Raw genomic sequence first — 20446 nt, 5'->3', positions numbered from 1 at the left:
TCTCTTTTTCTCCACCGGTTCCTGTTTCCTCATCCCGAAGGAAACGGCGTTCTGGCCGCCGCCACTACAGAACTGTTGAGCATTCTGACTCTGGACATTCTGACATCACACCCACTTCATCTGTTCTGCAAACTGGTTCTGCTGGAGGGTCCGAGGGGCCCGTTCAGCCTCCTGTCTCCGCTGGAGGGTCCGAGGGGCCCGTTCAGCCTCCTGTCTCCGCTGGAGGGTCCGAGGGGCCCGTGCAGCCTCTTACCTCGCCGGCTGGGGGTCCAGGAGGACCCAGCCAGCACATTCCAGTGTCTGCTGACGGTTCTGGCGCGGCCATTCAACCACCACCGGCTCCACCTGCAACCTCTACATCCGCACCGCCCGCAGCGTCTACTTCCGCCTCGTCTGGTCCGGCCTCGGCCTCAGCAGCTCCGCCTGGTAACGCGTTACAAGTAACGCGTTACTGCCCATCTCTGATAATAAGGTTACCAAAATGTCAAAGTTCTTTGTGTATGGTTATTTAGTACATTTATGAGAAAACTAACTGATTCAAAAGTTTCTAATTTTTATTTTAACAAACACCTAGTTGATTTTCACAGAAGTGTTTAATGGAATAAATAAATGCAAATGGACCACTTCATGCATAATGGACCTTCCATGACCTTCCAAGCTATATAGTTTATGTCTTCCATATTTCCAACTATATCCATAATCACATACTGTGTATGCTACCATTGTATATAGTGCATTATCTTACTTTTTTCATTGATTGTACTTAGTTGTATTTTTGTATTTCCTTCATATATCTGTACCTGAGCTGAGGTGACGCAAAAATTTCCCCGTTGTGGGATCAATAAAGTCTTATCTTATCTTATCTCTTAAATGAACTGCCCTTTGGTGCAGCGGGAAGCATCAGACAGTCTTGCTGTAAATCAGACTCATGGTTTGACTTTACACTCCTCCTTAAACATATCTCAGTATTAACAAAATCAGAGTTTTTACTACTTTAACTCTTTATGTGTAGGAGCTTCTGATCATGCCATGTACTCAGGGGCGGATCTAGAAGGGTGGCATGGGGTCATAAAATAAAATGATCCTTTGCCACCCCAAGTGCTTTGTTAAAATAAGATAGCATTAACACTTTGAGCATAGTTACAGACAACAGTGAATATAAATGCTAAAACTGAATATATTGCATAGCCATTGGCCATTTTTAACTACTTTTGATTGTCCCTCCACATTTTACCTTTAAAAACGATTTACTTTGCCTTGTTTTCATTTGTACATGTATTGTATTAACACAATAGATCTAAAATCAGAAAAAAACCATAAAATCAGAGTAGAAAAAAGTTATATTTTTTACTGTAACAACCACAAACATGTTTAATGAATCATATTTCATAACTTTAAATACAAGTATAAATTGTCAATTTTAAAATCCTATGCACAAGTTTTGCAAACAAAGTTATTTGTCACACACACACACACACACACATATAGTGCCTTGTCTTAGAACCAAGGGGGGGTTTTACGATGGGAGGTGCTTGTGTTGTGTTGTCATGTGTACTGTAAATGTCATGTCAATAAAAAGGCTACGAGGACAGCTGCTCTTTGAAGGATTTGGGCTAGAGAGTGATGAGCATTATGCTCCACCGCCTGATTCAGACCAAAGCTCTCCCTCGTTAGCGAGTTAATAACCGGTTGAAGATGTTCTGCTATGTCTTGTGTTCGTCATGAGGAATAAGTCTCTAAACTAGCGGGGCATGTGGAAACACAGACCCAACATTTAACAAATTTATTACTGCTGGAAATAAACTAAACTGGAGCACACGTTTCCAAACAGCAGAATCAAAGCTGTTAATCACGAATTAACCTCAGCAAGCAAATAATCAAAGATCAAAAGTGATAAAAGAAAAAAAAAAACTTAGGAGAAAACTTATTTTGGTGAAAGTGGATTGCAGCAGTGTTTAAGGGACTGGCTGCACTATACGGACTTCATTGGCATTATTACCTTTTAACAGCAACGTAATAATGAAGAAGACAATGAAAATTAACTTTGTTTTTAAATCTCCTTAACAATACTTCTAAGTAAAAAAGAGAAAAACGCTAAAAAATTCAATTGTATTTGTGTTAAACGTCTACATTTCATTGTTGGATGTCCATCGCTGCTCCCTACAACTCTCAGGTAGACGGTGCTGATATGATCAACAGTGCTTTTCCTGCCATTTGTTCCTCTCTGGACCACGTAACACTGAAATGTTCCAGTGTCGTCACTTGTCACGTCCTTCAGAATCAAAGACACGTCTCCGTCCTTCATCTGTCTGTCCTGCAGATCCACCCGGTTCACAAACGATGGAAGCTGGTTCATTGAAATAAACTGCTCATCCCGGTACATGAGGACATGTCCTTCCTGCAGGTCAAGTCTAAACCACTCCACCACAGCTCTGATGGGAACGCTGAGATGTGGAGTTCGACATGGCAGAGTGACGTTCTGTCCAGGCTCAGCTTTGATGATTTTCCCATCTGAAAAAGGAGAAAAGTGTTTGTACACAGTGAGGAGCAAACAGGGAGACAGATGAGCTGAACTAAAGAAACCTAATTTCATCTTTTTGAATTGAAATGTAAATTATTTGGCATGCATTTCAGGATGGAAATCCAATTTATCAAAGCTATTAAAGCTAATGGAAGTAGCTCTAACAAAAGTTACAGTTTTCTTGCAATTGACCACAAAAATAATTACTTTAAGTTTGGACTGACTCAAACTCTATAGGATAACTGTGTGTTAGTAATAGCAAATATGGACACTTCACTGATCAATGGATGCGTATATTTGTCAAAAACTTTTTTTTTTATAATTCAAGTATTTATTAGATTTTGCATTTTATAACAGCAAATACAGAGATGCAACAACCAAAAGCAAGAAGCAAACAAACAAAAACAAACAAACAAAATAAATAACTAAAATAAATAAATAAAAAAAAAAACAAAAAAAAAAAAACACAACAAAACAAAACAAAACAAAACAAGTGAGGTTTTAACATATGTTGTATTAAACTCAAATGTCCAAGTCAGGTAGACATGTAGGTGCAAAAATTGTCCCACTGTTCCAGCGCAGCTTCTGTCACATGATGTATTTTTCCCAGCATCTTTTCGCATGCAACATTCCCAATCATTCTGTCTTTCCACATTTTAAGCGTTGGAATATGAGAGTCCTTCCAGTGTTCCAAAATGACACGGGCACATGTTACCAATGCAGTACTTAACACTCTAAACTGGTGTTTACTTAATTGCGGCACCTCTCCTTTGTCTCCTAGTAAACATAATTTAGGTGATCTGGGTAGGTTACAAAGTGTCCACCCCTGCAAATAATTCAGTACAGTGTTCCAAACTGGAAAAACCAGCGGGCATTCCCAGAGGGCATGTATCAGAGTACCTTTGACTTTTTGGCATTTCCAACACAAGTCATCTCTACCAATCCCCATTCTATACAGCCTTGAAGGAGTATAATAGTATCTGTTAAGAATTTTGTATTGAATAAATTTTCCCCTGGCTTCCCTAATGTATAATCCATTGTTCGACAATATAGAATCCCATGTATCTTCATCCATTGTACGCCCTAGATCCCTTTCCCATACTTTTTTCAGGCTCTTATTTATATTGTTTTTAATCCATGGGCAAATATTATACCATTTCGCAGCTGTGCACAGAAATGGGGGTAGTAGCATGAAATTCTCTATCGAGTTACTTTCACATGTTATTGTAACTCCTCCTTTTAAACAGTTTCTTATTTGCAAATACTTCCAGAAATGACTGTTACCCTCTAAACAAAACTTTTTTTTAATATCCTCATACGACATGAAAACACCCCCTTCAAATAGGTCACTAACAGTTCTGATACCTCTTCTCAGCCATTGTGTCCAGTAAACAGTCTGCTTACCAATTTTAATTTTAGGATTATACCACAAGGGGGCATACTTCTGTACATATGGCACAAGTTTATATTTCTTATGCACCTCCAACCATACCATTTTCGAAAATTTCAAAATAGGGTTTTGCGTCTTACCGTGATTATTCGCTTTTTGTGATAAAATATCAATTGGTGTGAATGGAGATGCAAGCTCTTGTTCTATTAAAATCCAGTCTATATTATTTTTCCCTGCCCAATGTTTGCCTAATCTAGCCATTTCAAAAGAGATACTATAATACTCTATATTGGGCAGGGCTAGTCCCCCTTCTTTCTTAGATTGGGACAGTCGATTTATGTTAATACGGGGTTTACCACCCTTCCAAATGTTGCACACTTGAATTAAAATGAATTGAAACCAGTGTGGCTTTGTGAGTTCGCCTTTACTGCATCTGCAAATATATACATGGACATAGCACAGCGTTACACACTTTTGCAGTCTCACATAACGCTTATAGGCGCACTGCCTTATGGGTAGTATTTAAACTCAAATCACTAATATTTCTTACAGTGGAACAATGAAATAAACATAAACACAAGGTACTGTGATCCACCAGTCTACATCTGCTGTGATTACAGCCCGGTACAGGTATAAATCCACAAAAGTGCCACGAGGTTTCCACACAAACTAATGAATCAGATCTAGCTGCTAATCGTTAGCATCACGGCTAATTCACATCGCTACCAATAACTTATACACTAATGACACATAGTGGGGATTAACGGCCAACTTTCCCACATTCTCTGCAACCCCGTGGACTCATCTGTAGACACATTTTAAGTTATTTACCATCTTGTATCTGCTTACCTGCAAATATATACATGGACATAGCACAGCGTTACACACTTTTGCAGTCTCACATAACGCTTATAGGCGCACTGCCTTATGGGTAGTGGCTGGCTTCTTTACTCCCGCTAGAGCTGCTCATTTTAGGGGATACTCCCTCTTGTGGTGTAACGGAGGAATAACTACGCTTCCTGCACTATGTCATTTTTGGAGACTGGGGCACACATTATTTTACCACAATCAAAGAAAATACAGATGTGAACAACCAGACCATTTAACTAACTACAATATTGTCACTAAAGATTATGGGGGGTGTCTTGTTTTGTCCACAATGTCTTTCTTGTCCTTACACTCTCCCCTCAAAAAGTTAATGGCGTCCCGACATTCTACCAATATCAGTCCTTATGTGGCAACTATACATTGCTCGTAGGAGGCTACATCCCTTTAGGAGTCAGAGTTCAGCATCACTGCTAGCCACAGTGAAACACATGACATGTATCTCCCCTTCATGTCATATGTCGCAGCAGGTGTTATTGTGCACGATAACAGTCCACTGCTTTTCCATCCATATCACGGGTATCTGCATCTTTACTGAGTAAGGTGCTCTCACCTGGACATAACCTCGCTACATGACATGGGTGCCATTCTCATTACAGGTCATTCCACTGTCTTCTTTATAGCTAACAAAACAGAATTAACATTTCTATCCTTCTAATAAGCATTAATAAAAACCCGAAAATGTAACTGTTATAACTGCTTTACTGCAATATGTAACATATGACTGTGTCTGAGGTATTTATTCAAGTGCTAACGTTGGCTGTCCTAACTTGTGGTAAGTAAACATTAGCTTTTGTTTTCTCATTCTGAAAGGATACTTTTTCACACTGGCAGGTGACTGGTCAGTGTCCTCTTGGTCACTGCACTCCATCTCGAGCTGGTGCGTCTGCTCTGTGTCTTTAATGTCCTCTTGTGCCTCTGTATCCTCGTCATGCTGGTCGCGTTGGTGTTCTATATCATTCACGCCCAGATTCTCTTCTTCGCAATCCTCCTGGTGTTCCCTGTCATTGTCATCACAGAGATCCTCCCTACTGCCTGCTCCACTTTCTGCATTGAACTCTGATGCTTCTGTCCACCAGGACAGTCTACCACGTTCCCCTTGTTCTGTTGCCAGTCCTCTGATTGCCCTCCAGTCATCTTCATCCTCCGAACTGTGCTCTTGCTCATGCCGCTCATGTCTGTCCTTGTTGTTTTTCTGTTTTTGCTTTCCCAGTTCTGCATGTGAGTTGACTTTTCCGGCTGGTAAGAAGTCACACGGCAGCAGGAGGTTCCTGTGGACGACTCTGACACGTCCCTTGCCATTTTCTGGCTTAATCTCATATACTGGGCTCTCCTTATGTTTCCTTTGTGTCACCTGAAACACCTGGTCCTCCCAGAAGGATCTCAGTTTCCCTGGTCCTCCCTTCTCACCAAAATTCCGGACCAGTACTCTGCACCCTGGGTACAGCTCTGCACCATGTGTTTTTCTGTCATAGAGCACTTTTCCCCATCGACTCTCCTTACAGGCTGTCGCTGAGGCCAGTTTGTAAGCGTCCTGCATGCGAATCTTCCACTTCTCAGCATAGTCTTGATGAGAAGGGCTTTGGTCATTAGCTGTGAGACCAAAAATCATATCAATGGGGAGTCTGGGGTTTCTCCCAAACAAGAGGAAATAAGGTGCATATCCAGTAGCCTCGCTGCGCGTACAGTTGTACGCATGGACCACCTTTGCCAGGGATGCCTTCCAGTCTGCTTTTGCCCCCTCTGGGAGGTTCCGAAGCATGGCCAGCAGTGTCCTATTGAACCTTTCTACCTGACCATTTCCCTGGGGGTGGTATGGTGTGGTTCTGGACCCCTTGACTCCACTGTATCCCTCCAGCTTGGCAAAGAGTTTGTTTTCGAACTCTCTTCCCTGGTCATGATGGAGCCGTGTGGGAAAACCAAACTTCAACACAAAGTCTCCAAATATTTTCTCTGCTGCTGTTTTGGCACTTTTATCTCTGCAGGGATAAGCCTGAGCAAATCGTGTAAAGTGGTCCATGGCCACGAGGATATACTCATACCCTCCCTTACATTTCTCCAAATGTAGAAAATCAATGGAGACCAGCTCAAACGGGTACGCTTGTTTTTTAGACAACTACACACCTGTGTTATGTAGTGCTCCACGTCCTTCTGCATGTGAGGCCAGTAAAAGCGATCCCGAATGAGGGCCAAAACTCTCTCCACCCCCAAGTGACCCATGTCTTCATGTAGTTCTTTATAAATGAGCGAATGGAACTTCTTAGGCAGAAGTAGCTGTGTTCGGCTGAGTGTTTTCCTGTACAGTAAACCATCATTATCAAGGTGCAGTTTCTGTTTTTCCCTTGCCAGAGCAGCGATCTCCTTGTTGCCTGCCTGTTTTCTGATTTTTGGCCACCGATTAGAGATGACATACTTCAGGACTTCCCCGATCACAGAATCCTCTTTTTGTGCATCTCTTAAGTTTGCCTTAGGGATTTCCAGACCTGACATCCCTACCTCCTCACTTTGCTCTGCTACCACAGTTGAGATGTTTAACGGGCAGAGCCAGGGTTCACTTCCCTGCAGCTGAACAGCCAGAGCCTGAGTCACGCTGTTTAGGACCTCAGGTGTCACTGCTTCTGTACACGTTTGTATGTAGTGTTCCATATCCAAGGGCATTCGTGAGAGACCATCTGCATCCCTGTTAGCTCTACCAGGTCGATACTTGATGGAGAACTGGAAGTCAGCGAGTTCAGCCACCCATCTGTGTGTGGTTGCATTCAGTTTTGCCGTTGTCAGCACATATGTGAGGGGGTTATTGTCAGTGTAGACAATGAAGGGTGGTGAATAGTAGAGATAATCTCTAAACCTCTCACATATGGCCCACTTCATGGCAAGAAATTCCAGCTTCCCTGAATGGAGGTGGTAGTTCTTCTCTGGGGCAGTAAGGGTCCTAGACCCATATGCTATAACCACTAGCTTCCCATTTTGTCTTTGGTAAAGCACAGCTCCAAGTCCCTCCTGTGATGCATCACAGTGTAAGATGAATGGTTGCTCAAAGTCAGGATAACCTAAAACGGGGGGCTGAATGAGGAAGTTGACGAGCTGACAGACCACCTGATGATGCTCAGCTGACCATACCACTGGGTGAGAGGATGGTAGCTGACCCCCTTGATTCTTTGTCTTTTTGTTGTCTTTTGACGCCCTGACTCTCCCTTCCCCTGGCTTTTCTGAGGAGAGCAGGTCATAGAGTGGCAGCCCAAAAGGAATTCTTACCCATTCATACAATCCCCAGGGTGTGATGAATGCTGTGAGAGGGCGACTTGACTCTTCCAGGAAGCCCTAGTGATAAGCCTTCCCTTGGTCTAAGACCGAGAACCAGGAGCTTCCTTTCAATGTGTTGAGCATATCCTGTATGTGTGGTATGGGATGGCGGTCCGGGATTGACTTCGTATTTAGCTCCCTATAGTCGCAGCACAAGCGGAGGCCGCCATCCTTTTTTCGCACACATACGATGGGGCTGGAGTAGGGGGATTTTGATTTCTTTATCCACCCTCTATTCAGCAAGTCTTCCAAATATTCTTTTACTTCTTTATGAAGTGGCTTAGGCACTGATGTATATGTTCGGCGAACAGGTGTGGGGTTGCTGAGGCGGATCTTAAGCTGCAGTGAGGGGATATTGCCAACATCGTGTTCATCACGAGCAAAGGCATTACTCTCCTCCCTTAATAGCTGCCTGATCTTCAGAGCTGCTGTGCCGGAGAGAGATGGTCGAGGGGAACTGGGGGGTCCCAAACACCTTCACTGTTGCTTCTTGTTCTGTTTTCCTGTTCCCCAATTTGGCTAGCTGGAGGTGTAGCTGTTGCTTCTACAGTAGATCTTGTTGTTCCCATTTGTTCTATTTCCACTGTCACTGTGTTTGCTGGGTAAATAGTTCGAACCCTCTGAGTTTGTCCCAAAACAGTTCTCGGAGGCAGTATGATCTCATAAGCTTTGGTATTAGTGACTGGGAGGCTCATACGGGACCAGCTGCCTTGCTGTAAATGGACAACGCCCTCTTGCACCTCCAATCCCTCTGGCATCTGAGGGTAGGGGCTGGGCTCGAACAGTACATCCTGACCTGCTGGGAGTGGGCCTGCTCTCACACTACACTTGACCACTCTTGTCTGACCAGGTGGGATACTCATTAATTCTCTCCCAGTTTTCACTCTGCCCTCACCTAGCCCATCGTCTCCACTCTTCATCACCTTTATAAAGACCTCAGCTTTCTTACAGTCAATGGAGAATGCTGTGCTAACAGCTTCTGTTACAGCACAAGGTGGCTCTATTCCCCTCTCTAGCATGTATTCAATCACGTTGAAGCCAATTATTGGCTCCTCCGCCACCCCGTCTTCCTGAGCTACTAATACTGGCACGAGAAGTTCTAACTGCGCAGCCTCTTCTGTGGGCAACCTGAATTTGATTTCAACCCACCCGGAAAATGGGATTGGTGTCTGGTTTACTGCCCTCCCATCTAATATACCAGGCCCAATGATTTCAGTTAAACTCCTAACTTTGAGGTGTGGGATGTTCTGTTGTCTCCATTTTTCATTTATGAGACAAACCTGTGATCCCGTGTCCCACAACGCTGCGGTTTTTACTCCCTCAAGCAGGCAGGTGATCAGGTGCTTCCTCCCTATAAGATTGAGGAGCTGGGCTCTTCGTTTTGGGGAGAGGAGGCTGACGGAGACCGCTTCATTCCTCTTATCTGGTGTGGCGGCTGCTGCTTTTGTCTCCAAATGTTTTATACTGTCCGTCAAGAGTTTGTGAACATCTTGTTGTTGCTCACCTTGGTTTAGTAGCTGAAAAGAGGGTGACGGGCGTGGGTTCACCGTGCTAGCTGACATACCAATCTGCTCTGCCCTGTCTGGAAGTTTTCTCCGGGTGCGGCATCCCCTAGACAAATGCCCACTTTGTCCACATTTGAAGCAGTGGTCGCAGTTTTCTCCTCTATTGCTGTCCTGACAATCCCTGCAGCCACGTTTGAGGCTTGGGCGGTGTAAGGGAGAAGGTCGGTGCGACTCACGAATCACTCCTTTTATTTCAGCTATTTCCCCTTTTAGTTGATTGATGATATCAAACAGCTCAGTTTCCTTGCGTGTCACTGTTGCTGGTGCTTTAGCAGCTTTACCTTTTGTCGAGGTGGAGAATGGCTGGTCTTGCCCACCCACTGCACCAACCGTTGCCTCCTGCACTGACTGTGCCTCTGCTTTTATCTCTCTTACTTTCATTTCTCGGATGGTCTTTCTGAATTTTTGTTGCCTCTCCCACTCAAGGCTGGCCGCTTCATTTGTCTTTGCAATCAGCACATCGTCAGTGACTGCTGGATCATCCAGGTAGAGTTTGATCTGGTATTTCACATTGTCGCTAATCAGACCTGTGCCAACGGCTCGCAGAAACTTTTTCTGAATCAGTTCGACACTGTATTGTTCATCTGTTCCTGGCTCCCTTGATGATGCTAGGAGTCTTTCGTTCAGCTCTATTGCCCTAAATAGAAAGTTCTGTGGGGACTCATTACTTCCTTGAGTGATATTTATCAGCTGATGATAGAGGTCAGTAGAGCTATCCTCCTTGTAGTGTCCCCTCAGTATGGTACGAAGCTGCACCAGTCTACATCTGCTGTGATTACAGCCCGGTACAGGTATAAATCCACAAAAGTGCCACGAGGTTTCCACACAAACTAATGAATCAGATCTAGCTGCTAATCGTTAGCATCACAGCTAATTCACATCGCTACCAATAATTTATACACTAATGACACATAGTGGGGATTAACGGCCAACTTTCCCACATTCTCTGCAACCCCGTGGACTCATCTGTAGACACATTTTAAGTTATTTACCATCTTGTATCTGCTTACCTGCAAATATATACATGGACATAGCACAGCGTTACACACTTTTGCAGTCTCACATAACGCTTATAGGCGCACTGCCTTATGGGTAGTGGCTGGCTTCTTTACTCCCGCTAGAGCTGCTCATTTTAGGGGATACTCCCTCTTGTGGTGTAACGGAGGAATAACTACGCTTCCTGCACTATGTCATTTTTGGAGACTGGGGCACACATTATTTTACCACAATCAAAGAAAATACAGATGTGAACAATCAGACCATTTAACTAACTACAATATTGTCACTAAAGATTATGGGGGGTGTCTTGTTTTGTCCACAATGTCTTTCTTGTCCTTACACAAAGAAAATCTTTTATCATATTATTGTAGCTTTGCAACATCCGTCGCGGGATACACATAGGCAGCATTCCTGTATAATAGTTGATGAGCGGTGCCACAACCATTTTAACTGTGTTTACTTTTCCCCACAATGTCAAATTTAGTTTACTCCATTTACCCAAGTTTTTATTGATCTTATTTAATAATTTTCCCATACTGTTAGCCATAATATCCTCAATATTGGGGTCCAATTCAATTCCAAGATATTTCATTCCCTTGTCCACCCACTTAAAGTTAAAGCCCGATATTAAGTTATGACTGCAAGCCTGGGAAACTGGCATCGCCTCTGATTTATGCCAATTAATTTTGTACCCCGAAAACATTGAGTATGTATCAATCACCTCTAATAGTTTTGTGATAGAATTAGTTGGGTCTTGGTTTAATATCAGCACATCATCTGCATACAGGAATAATTTGTGTTCTCTGCCTCCCCCAAATACACCTTTAATCTCTGCATTTTCTCTGATTTGAATAGCTAATGGCTCTAAAAATATTATAAATAGCAATGGGCTTAAATGGGCTTAAATTGCATCCTTGACGTGTTGATCTGGAAATACTAAAAAAAGGAGAAAGTACCCCATTTGTAAATACAGCTGCTTCTGGACCAGAATACATGGTTCTAATCCATCTGCAAAAATTGTCACCTATTCCAAACTTTTCCAGGGCTGTGAACAGAAAGTTCCACTCCACCCTATCAAAAGCTTTCTGTGCATCTAAAGATATAGCCAATACAGGATTTGTGTTATTTCTATTCAGCCACAGCAGGTGTAGTAATCTCCTCATATTATCAGAAGCAGATCTATTCTTGATAAACCCTACTTGATCTTGATGAATAATTTGTGGTATTACAACCTCCAACCTTGTTGCTAAAACTTTGGATAGAATTTTGCAATCCACATTGATTAAACTTATTGGTCTGTAATTACCTGGATCAGTTAAATCCTTGTCGCCTTTTGGAATTAGTGATATTACTGCCTGATTAAAACTTGCAGGGAGTCGTCCAAATTCAAAGGCTTCATGTAATACTTCAGTTAGAAAAGGACAGCAAATCTATAAATTTATGGTAAAATTCTGCTGGGAATCCATCTATTCCTGGTGACTTCCCAGCTTTCATTGCACGGATAGCTTCTTTTACTTCTACCTCAGTTAGTGGAGTTTCCAATTTGTTCCTACCCTCTTGTGAGATTTTTGGTATTTTCATTTTATCAAAGTATGTACTCAGCAGATCCATACTTACTTTGTTATCGGACGTGTATAAATCTTGATAAAATATTTTAAAAATTGTGTTAATCTCTGAAGAAGATGTAACTAATTTATCATCCTTTTTAACTGCCGTAATAACATTCTGATTGTCCATTTGCTTAAGTTGTCTGGCTAATAGCCTGCCTGTCTTTTCACCATTCTCATAGAAATTAGTTTTAAGACGAAAGAGGGCATACTCTGCTTTTTTGTTATAAATTTTATGAAGGTGTATTCTCTTTCCATAGGGTGAACAAGCCTCCAAATATCTACCACACTGAGATCTTCTTTTAAAGCATCTATCGCTGTCCCAGTTCTAGTACTTGAAGTTGCATTAATGGCACTTCTATCAATATATTCATCCATCACATTATTAAAGTCTCCACCTAACAAGATTTGGCCCTTCATGTTCCCTAGCATCTTGTTAACCTCATCCATAAAATTAGGTTCATCCCTATTTGGGGCGTAAATATTGCACAGAACAACCTGAACTCCATTAATGAGAGCCTGCAGAACCAACACTCGCCCGTCTTCATCCCGGCTTTCCTTCAATAATACAAAGTTTAGTCTTTTATTAATGAGTATCATGACACCACGACTCTTGCTTGATCTTGAGTTATGAAATACTTTCCCAACCCAATCCCTTTTTAATTTCAATGCTTCATTTTCATTCGCAAAATGCGTCTCCTGGATGTATGCAATATCAGCATTATGAGACTTGAGGTAGCTAAGCACTTTTTTTCTTTTGACTGGTGTGCCACAGCCATTTATATTCCATGACACAATATTAACGTCCACATTCCCCATGACTATGCCATGTTAAGGTATCTATAAGCCTTATATCTTCCAACCCATAACCATTTAACCTGTGCTGATAACCCTGCTTGAACTAGAACATAAGTTTAAACAAGAACAGTACCTCACCTATAGAATCTCTACCAAAAAAATAAAAAATAAAAAAACAACGAACATAAAAAAAGAAATAGCGCCGTCCAAAAAAGGAACATGACAGCGCAAAAGCCCCGTGGGCAAAACTGTCTCTGGTCCGTGATGGTCCCGTGGACAGTGAACTGCTGTCCTCCTTCTGTCCCGTCGACACCCCAGGGAGCCCGCCCCCATCTTATGAAATTATTAACGATGCGCTCCCATGCACGTAATTTAGCTTATTAACCCCTTACTCCACCACTTCCTGAAAGTTCTCACGCACGAATTTCTCTGCCTCCTCAACGCTGTCAATGCTCTTCTGCTGGCCTTTCCATGTTAATCGAAGTTTTGCTGGATGTGCCAGAGTGTGCTTTATCTGATGCTGCCATAGCTTCTTCATTACTGGGGAGAAAAGCTTCCTCTGCGCCGCTCGCTCCGCGGTCATATCTTCATAAAATGACAAACGACAGTTCTCCCACAGTATTCCTTTCTTCTGTTTAGCGGTCATGATAACTTTTTGTCGTGCAGTGTAACGGAGAAATCTCACCAGCACGATTCGAGGTGGCTGACCAGGTCCCAGGCGTGGTCTCGTACTTCTGTGGCATCTTTCCAGCTCATATTCCTCCCCTCGTAGACCTAGGCCATCCGCGAGTATTTGTCAAAAACTTGAAATACGTTTCATATTTTCATATTCTAAATAAGACAGATCTAGTGTGTGTTATTCCTTACTCAATCTTGGATCAATAGCTTTACCTGGATGTATGAGTTAATATTATTAACGTCTGAACCAAATGCATTGAGTACAAATGGTCTGGTAAATAGTCTGTATTTGTAGAGTGCTTTACTACTACTACTTTGCTGGCAAGCTACATTGTAGCCACAGCCACCCTGGGGCGCACTGACAGAGGCGAGGCTGCCAGACACTGGTGCCACCGGGCCCTCTGACCACCACCAGTAGGCAACGGGTGAAGTGCCCAAGGACACAACGACCAAGACTGTCCAAGCCGAGGCTCGAACCGGCAACCTTCCGATTACAAGGTGAACGCCCAACTCTTGAGCCACGATCGCCCCACAAGGACCAAGAAGACTTACAATAGCAGCACAGAGTGGAAAACATCCAGGGAGAGTAGAAATATAAATGTGTGTATGATGTGAACACGACGTTTATGGGCTTTAGTCAGGGAGGTCGTCACATTCCCTAGTTTTCTGACTTGCAGTCCATTTGTAAGTCTGAGTTATTCGTTTGTTCCTCTTGAGATCCGATGGAAATCTAAACACTTGTGGTTGCAGATTTTGAAGCCATCCTGATAAACTTATCCCACCAATAATGTGGAGCTCTAAGCTGTCAAACTGTCACATGGGCGCAAGAGTGCAAATTTGCTGATTTTAGTATCGCGGATACGTTTGTGGCTACAGGGCAAAAGCCTTTTGTAAGAGAGAGACAGTATGAAAATGGAACGAAGTGTGGTAAAATTAATGCTGGAATTGGAGATGTGAGTAAAGAAGCTTTGGTAAGCACTCAGAGAAATGGCAAGTCTTTGAGTTCCTGTTTTGCCGCCACTATCGCTTCTGGGCAAAGCGCAACCATTCCCCGTTTTTTACTGCAGGATGGCCTGCTCACGAGGTGGTGGTCCTCAGATTAGTGGAACATTGAACGTCATGCAGGCGGCGGTACCATCCCATCATCGTGATCAGGTGCTAAGCTTAGCACATGATATAGGCATGGCATCTCGGAATAAATAAAAAGTATTACTGAGTGCTGAGCAACTTCTTTTGGCCTGGTTTAAAAAAAACCATGTTGTTGCTTACAGTCGGTCGTGCGCCACATGCACCATGCAACCATCACCTACCTTGGAAAGCAGGTGGGTCAAGGGTGAGTGTGCCCCATGTAGTGATGTGTCGGTCGTGAACGAAACTGCTCTTAGAGCCGTATCTTTGAAGTGACCAGTGTTGGGTAAGTTACTTTAAATTAGTAACTTAGTGGAACAGTGGCGCGGCTGCCCCTCTGTTGGTCTTCCATGGTCTCTTGTGTTCTGGGGGCCTCCGGATGTCTGGAGTTTTGATCTCCTCCATACCTGCTTCACACCCTGGAGGACGGGGCTGTGGCCCCCCCACACTCCCTAGCAGATCGTTACATGGAGAAACCTTTGGAATACAAGCGCGCTGATCCACACAGGTATGCACACGGGTGTTCACTGCTCGTAGACCCAAATTACACCTTTCTTGGCTGCTACTTCGAAGCACATCTGTCCTGCGTGCTGCACAACAACATTGAATATTTAGTATTTACTGCTGTTTACACTTAGCTAGATTAATGCGATGGTGTTGTGTTTAGTATGTTGCTTTGTTTTTTTTTTTGTCTTTTTTTTGCTTGTTTTCTATTCTTCTCTCAACAGGTGATCCAGGAGATTTTTATTTTTTTTCTCCCCCCCTTTCTCACTGTCCCTCTCCCCTTCTGTTTTTCCTTTCTTTCCTCTTTCTTTCTCCCTTTCCTATCCCTCACTCATGTCTGTCCCATCTGTAACATCTGAAAATAAAATATAATAAATAATAAAAACAAAGATCGACCAAATGGACCAATACGGCAATGCCACGATGATCCATTTGGCAAAGTAAATCCATTGGGTATCCTTGTTGGTCTTCAGACAACAATTCTGATGGCTAAAGAACCAAATGGGACAGGCGGGAAAAAAAAAAGAAAAATAAATAAATAAATAAATTAGTAACTTAGTTACATTACTAGTTACTTCTATCAAAAGTAACTCAGTTACTTCAAGTTAGTCATTACTTTCAGAGTAACTAGTTACTCAGGAAGGTAACTTTGGTTTTACTCAGAATTCTCTTGTTAATGTGTTGCTTCCGTAACTGGATACCCAGCAAGAGTGCCAGTCTTCTAGCTTGCTTACTTGCCTCAAGTGCACTGTGCCACCTACGATTAGAAAGGAAAAAAATAAAGTCCATATTTCCACAAAACAAATAGTACTGACTTTTTCGTAGTTATGCTACAAAAAAGTCAGCATAACTAAAATAAACTATACCTGAACTGACCCAGATAGACTGCAGGTCATAACGTCTTACCTGGAATTCAGTTCACCTGACACTTGGACAGCGGCCGCCTCAGGCCGCCTCACCATTTCCCTCATCCACCTGCTGGCCTCCACCACTTGCTAATGTTACTGAATCTGTGGAAGCTCCGCCGGTGCATCAAGCCGCCTGGGGGGCTCTTCAACTGGTGGGGGGGATGGTCACATCTTGCAGGAGCTTTCTTCTCTCAGGAACTCTCTGCAGGAGGGGGAGATACAGGAGAGGTGGAGGAAGATCTCAGCCTGGGCGTTTACCGTCTTATGTAGTCTGGAAGATGTGTGGTTGGTGGGGTGGGTGCAGTTTTCTCTGTGGTGGGGTTGGGTGGACTGTCCAGGGCTCTGTGGAGCCGGGGGGCGCTACTGCACTGGGCCCCGGTCTGATGGGCCTGGGCCCCCCTTCCCTGGCGGGTCGCGGAGGGTGGGAGTGCCTACTGGGGTCAGCGGGGGAGCTGGCCCCAGGGAGGGGTTACCTGCCCCCCCCTTCCTTCCCTCCCCATCTCCAGCTGCCTCCCTCTTCCCGCTCCTCCACAACCACCCACACATGCAGGGCCTTGGAGTAGGGGTATGTCACCAGGGTGCAGAGGAGGCTACCCCCCCCCCCCCCCCCCTGTCCCCTTCTGGCTGCCTCTGCCTCAATTTTATCCCACAACTTAGACATTCACATTATTCACACTCTCATTACACATACATATAGGATCTTGGGGGTGGGCACAATCACGGAGTCCAAATCACCATCAGGGTGTATACCTCACCCCTGACGTCGTTGCCCACCTCTCAATTTTAAATACACTTAGTCATTGAGGGTTAGCAGGAGGGACTATGCGCTTACCTGCTGCTCCTTGGCAGGTAGCTCCATGCCCTCCTGGGTTTTAATTGCACCTTAGAACACATATGCATCAACACTACAATGAGCGGGTGGAGGGAGGTTTGGAGTCTTCTCCCACCCCCATTCTCTGCGGCCTGCTGGAGCGGGAGGGCTAGTAGGAGGAGTTGGCCGTCCGACTGCGGTCTGGGGTGTGGGGCCTCCCTGCTGCTGCGGAGTCGGGGTGGTCTGCCTCTCCCCACCGCAGGGAAAAGGGTAACACCACCTGGGTCTGGGTGCAATTCCCCCCTCCAGGGGCAAGGGTACCTAGACCCGGTTTGTAGAGTACGCTTGGGGAGTGTGATTGTGTGTACAGCGTCTCTTTATGTCTGTCTCCACGTTGGTTGAGTGTGGAGTGAGTGCATATGAGAGCATGAGGGTGGGAATGGATGTTTGTGTCTGTGTGTGCCTGTATGTCTGTGTCTATATGTCAGGTTGGGTATCAGACGCCACCTCTCTGGGGACACCTCAGGCCCTCCAAGGTTTGGAGGCCTATCTCCACCCACCACCACTTCCCCTGCCGGTGGCGGACTCCCTCAGGTGTCGGTGTGTTGGTGGTTCTTTGTGTCTGGGGGTGGGCGTCCGGGTACACACCGGCTCACTCCTTGGCGGCCGCTTGTCGGGGCCTGGGGCCTGGGGCTCGCTCGGGCCCCTTTGGAGGTGGGGTGCCCCCAGCCTCTCGGCCTAGGGCTCGGTCACTCAGGCGCAGCTGGGGGCCGGCGGAGCTCACGGGCGCGTCACTGCAACTCCCCCTGACTTCTGCTCCGCGGCTGCTGGGCGAGCCCTCATCTGGGACTCTCCTCAGCTCTTACTGGGACAGTGGCGCGGCTGCCCCTCTGTTGGTCTTCCTTGGTCTCTTGTGTTCTGGGGGCCTCTGGATGTCTGGAGTTTTGATCTCCTCCATACCCGCTTCACACCCTGGAGGACGGGGCTGTGGCCCCCCCACACTCCCTAGCAGATCATTACATGGAGAAACCTTTGGAATGCAAGCATGCTGATCCACACAGGTATGCACACATGGGTATTCACAGACGCGGACTAAAGCTTTCTTGGCTGCTGCCTCAAAGCACACTGTGCGCTGTCTATCTTGCGTGCTGCACAATATCGTTTATTACTTAGTAAATACTGATATCTATGACTAGCTAGTTTATTGTGATGGTGCTTTGTTTTCTCTATTATTATGTTGCTCTTTGTTGTTTGCTGTCTCCTCTGTTTGTTTTTGTTTGTTTGTTTTTTTTTTTTTTCGCCATACAGGTGACCCAGGAGTTTTTTTTTTTTTTTCTCTCTCTTCCCCCCCCTTCTCACCGTCTCTTCTCCCCTTTGGTTTTCTTTCTTTCTCTCCCCCTCTCTCTCTCATTCATTCCCCCTGTCCTATTTATTAAAAAAAAAAAAAAAAAAAAAAAAAATGACAAAGGATGAACTGAAGCTCTGCCATCACGTAATGTCGCATACTGCTGTTTCTGATGTCATTTAGAAAAAAAAAAAAAAAAAAAAAAAAGGAAGCTCCGCAATAGCCACCACACGAAGTAACAAATAACGAGCTGTGTTTCTTTTCCCCTTTCTCTCACCCGCTCTGTCTCACTATTTTCATTTCACACCGCACTTGAGCCTTGTGTTTGCGCTGAGCAGAGGGGGGAGGGGTGGTGGTTACACTCGCAGTAGCATAGGAACAGAGTGTGAAAGAGAGAAAGAGAGCCAGGGGCAACAAGACACAACATCAACACATTAGAAAGGCATGGTAATAAAAATGAGTGACACCAAGAAAAGAAGCAAAATCTGGAACAATTTCAATTTTACTGAAAACAAAGACAGAGTGTAAAGTCTGTAAGAAAAAGATATCATACAGAGCCGGCTCCACAAACAACCTGCACAGGCACCTGAGAACTGTCCACCCATCAGTGCAATAGGAATATAAAACAGTCAGTTGAGTGTGATATTAATGAAGGTGCCAGTGTGTCTACTGCAACTGTTGCTGCCACTGCATCTACAGCATCAGTTGCAGTATACCTCCAAATCCACCTAAACCAACCCAGAGCTCGATGAGACTTTTTGCAGAAGTCTGCGACCCCAGCAAGACAGAACTCAAGTGATAAAGACCTGGCAATGATTGAGAACATCTCACAGAGGAGGAAAGGTGCAAACGCATAGAAATATCTGCGTTTTCAAAAATACCCGGGTACATGTGGACGTAGCCTCAATCTCTACAGAGTCACGGAGTTAGAAAATGATTTAAATAAAACAGTATGAATGAAACAGGAGTAGCAGGAAGCATCAGACAGAAAACTGATGCTCCTAGGGTTGTGTTGTGAATCCTGTTGAACTTAAAGCAAGATCAGTCTCACCTGTAGAGGCAAACAGGAGGCAGACAGAGAGTAAAATCCAACAGAGAGACGCCCATGGCCCAGGAGGCATTTCATCCACTTCTCGTCATCTAAAGCTAACTTGATGCACCTTAAAACTGTGCTAAATTTCAAAACGACAATGGTTTTTTTTTCCCCTAGGAAGGACAGAATTAAACCTGACTAGATCAAACACTAGTCAGTGTGACATCGGGTGTGTTTTTTTTTTCATGAGCTGCTCTCTCAGTCTGTATTGCGTGTCAGTCTTCAAATGACACCCCAAAGGGCAAATGATGCTCTGGTACATAAACATGTGGGAGTGTCATTTTAGAGAGCAGACTAACTTGTTTTTAGGTATTTGCAGTGTGTATTTCCACATGTGCGCTGACTACAGTGCTTTCAACAAAAGTGTTCATTATGTAAGTGGAAAGATAAATTGCCATATTTAAACTTGAAATAAAAGAAAAGTAAATAAATTCAGTTTGTTACACTCCCATTCCAAATGTTACAGTAAAACACAAAGAGGACAATTCGCTCAGCAGTGGGAACTTCAAATATATTCGAACTTCTGCTGTCAAAACCTGATCGGAAATCATATTAGAGCTCCACCTTGTCCCAAACACAATATTAAGGCACACAAATTTACAAAATTATTTTCATTCACATGTGTTGACATCAGGCCTTTGGACAATTAGGGGATGCTCAGAGAAGAGCCACTACTCCTCCTGATCTAAAGGAGCCAGTCGAGGTTTTCAAGGCCTGTCATACTAGAAGGAGGGCAGAGGGCAGACCCATTATGCGATTAAATAAATTCTGTTATGTCTTAATGAAGGGAAGTTTAAATTTGTTCTTCATCACATACAGCTTCTCTTTGTTTCTGGTGTTTATGCAAGAAAGGTTTCCGTATGTGTGTGTTGTTAGTAATGGAGGTGTTTTTAAAGTTATTGTCATCTAAA

General features: G+C 44.1%; 1 long non-coding RNA gene across 1 annotated transcript; it reads right to left on the bottom strand.

The window, feature by feature from the left end:
• Positions 1–1768: 1768 nt before the first annotated feature.
• LOC146713292 (uncharacterized) lies at positions 1769–19739 on the bottom strand. The gene is made up of 2 exons (XR_014917800.1): positions 19494–19739; positions 1769–2511 (listed from the first exon to the last, which is right to left on the bottom strand). It is a non-coding gene; the product is annotated as an uncharacterized LOC146713292 (long non-coding RNA).
• Positions 19740–20446: the final 707 nt, after the last annotated feature.

Source organism: Copadichromis virginalis, linkage group LG3, assembly GCF_057382275.1.
Source record: "Copadichromis virginalis isolate Kocher_CV1m ecotype Utaka linkage group LG3, C_Virginalis_male_GT1.1, whole genome shotgun sequence".
Classification (NCBI taxonomy): Eukaryota; Metazoa; Chordata; class Actinopteri; order Cichliformes; family Cichlidae; genus Copadichromis; species Copadichromis virginalis.
This window is presented reverse-complemented; position numbering and strand designations above follow the sequence as displayed.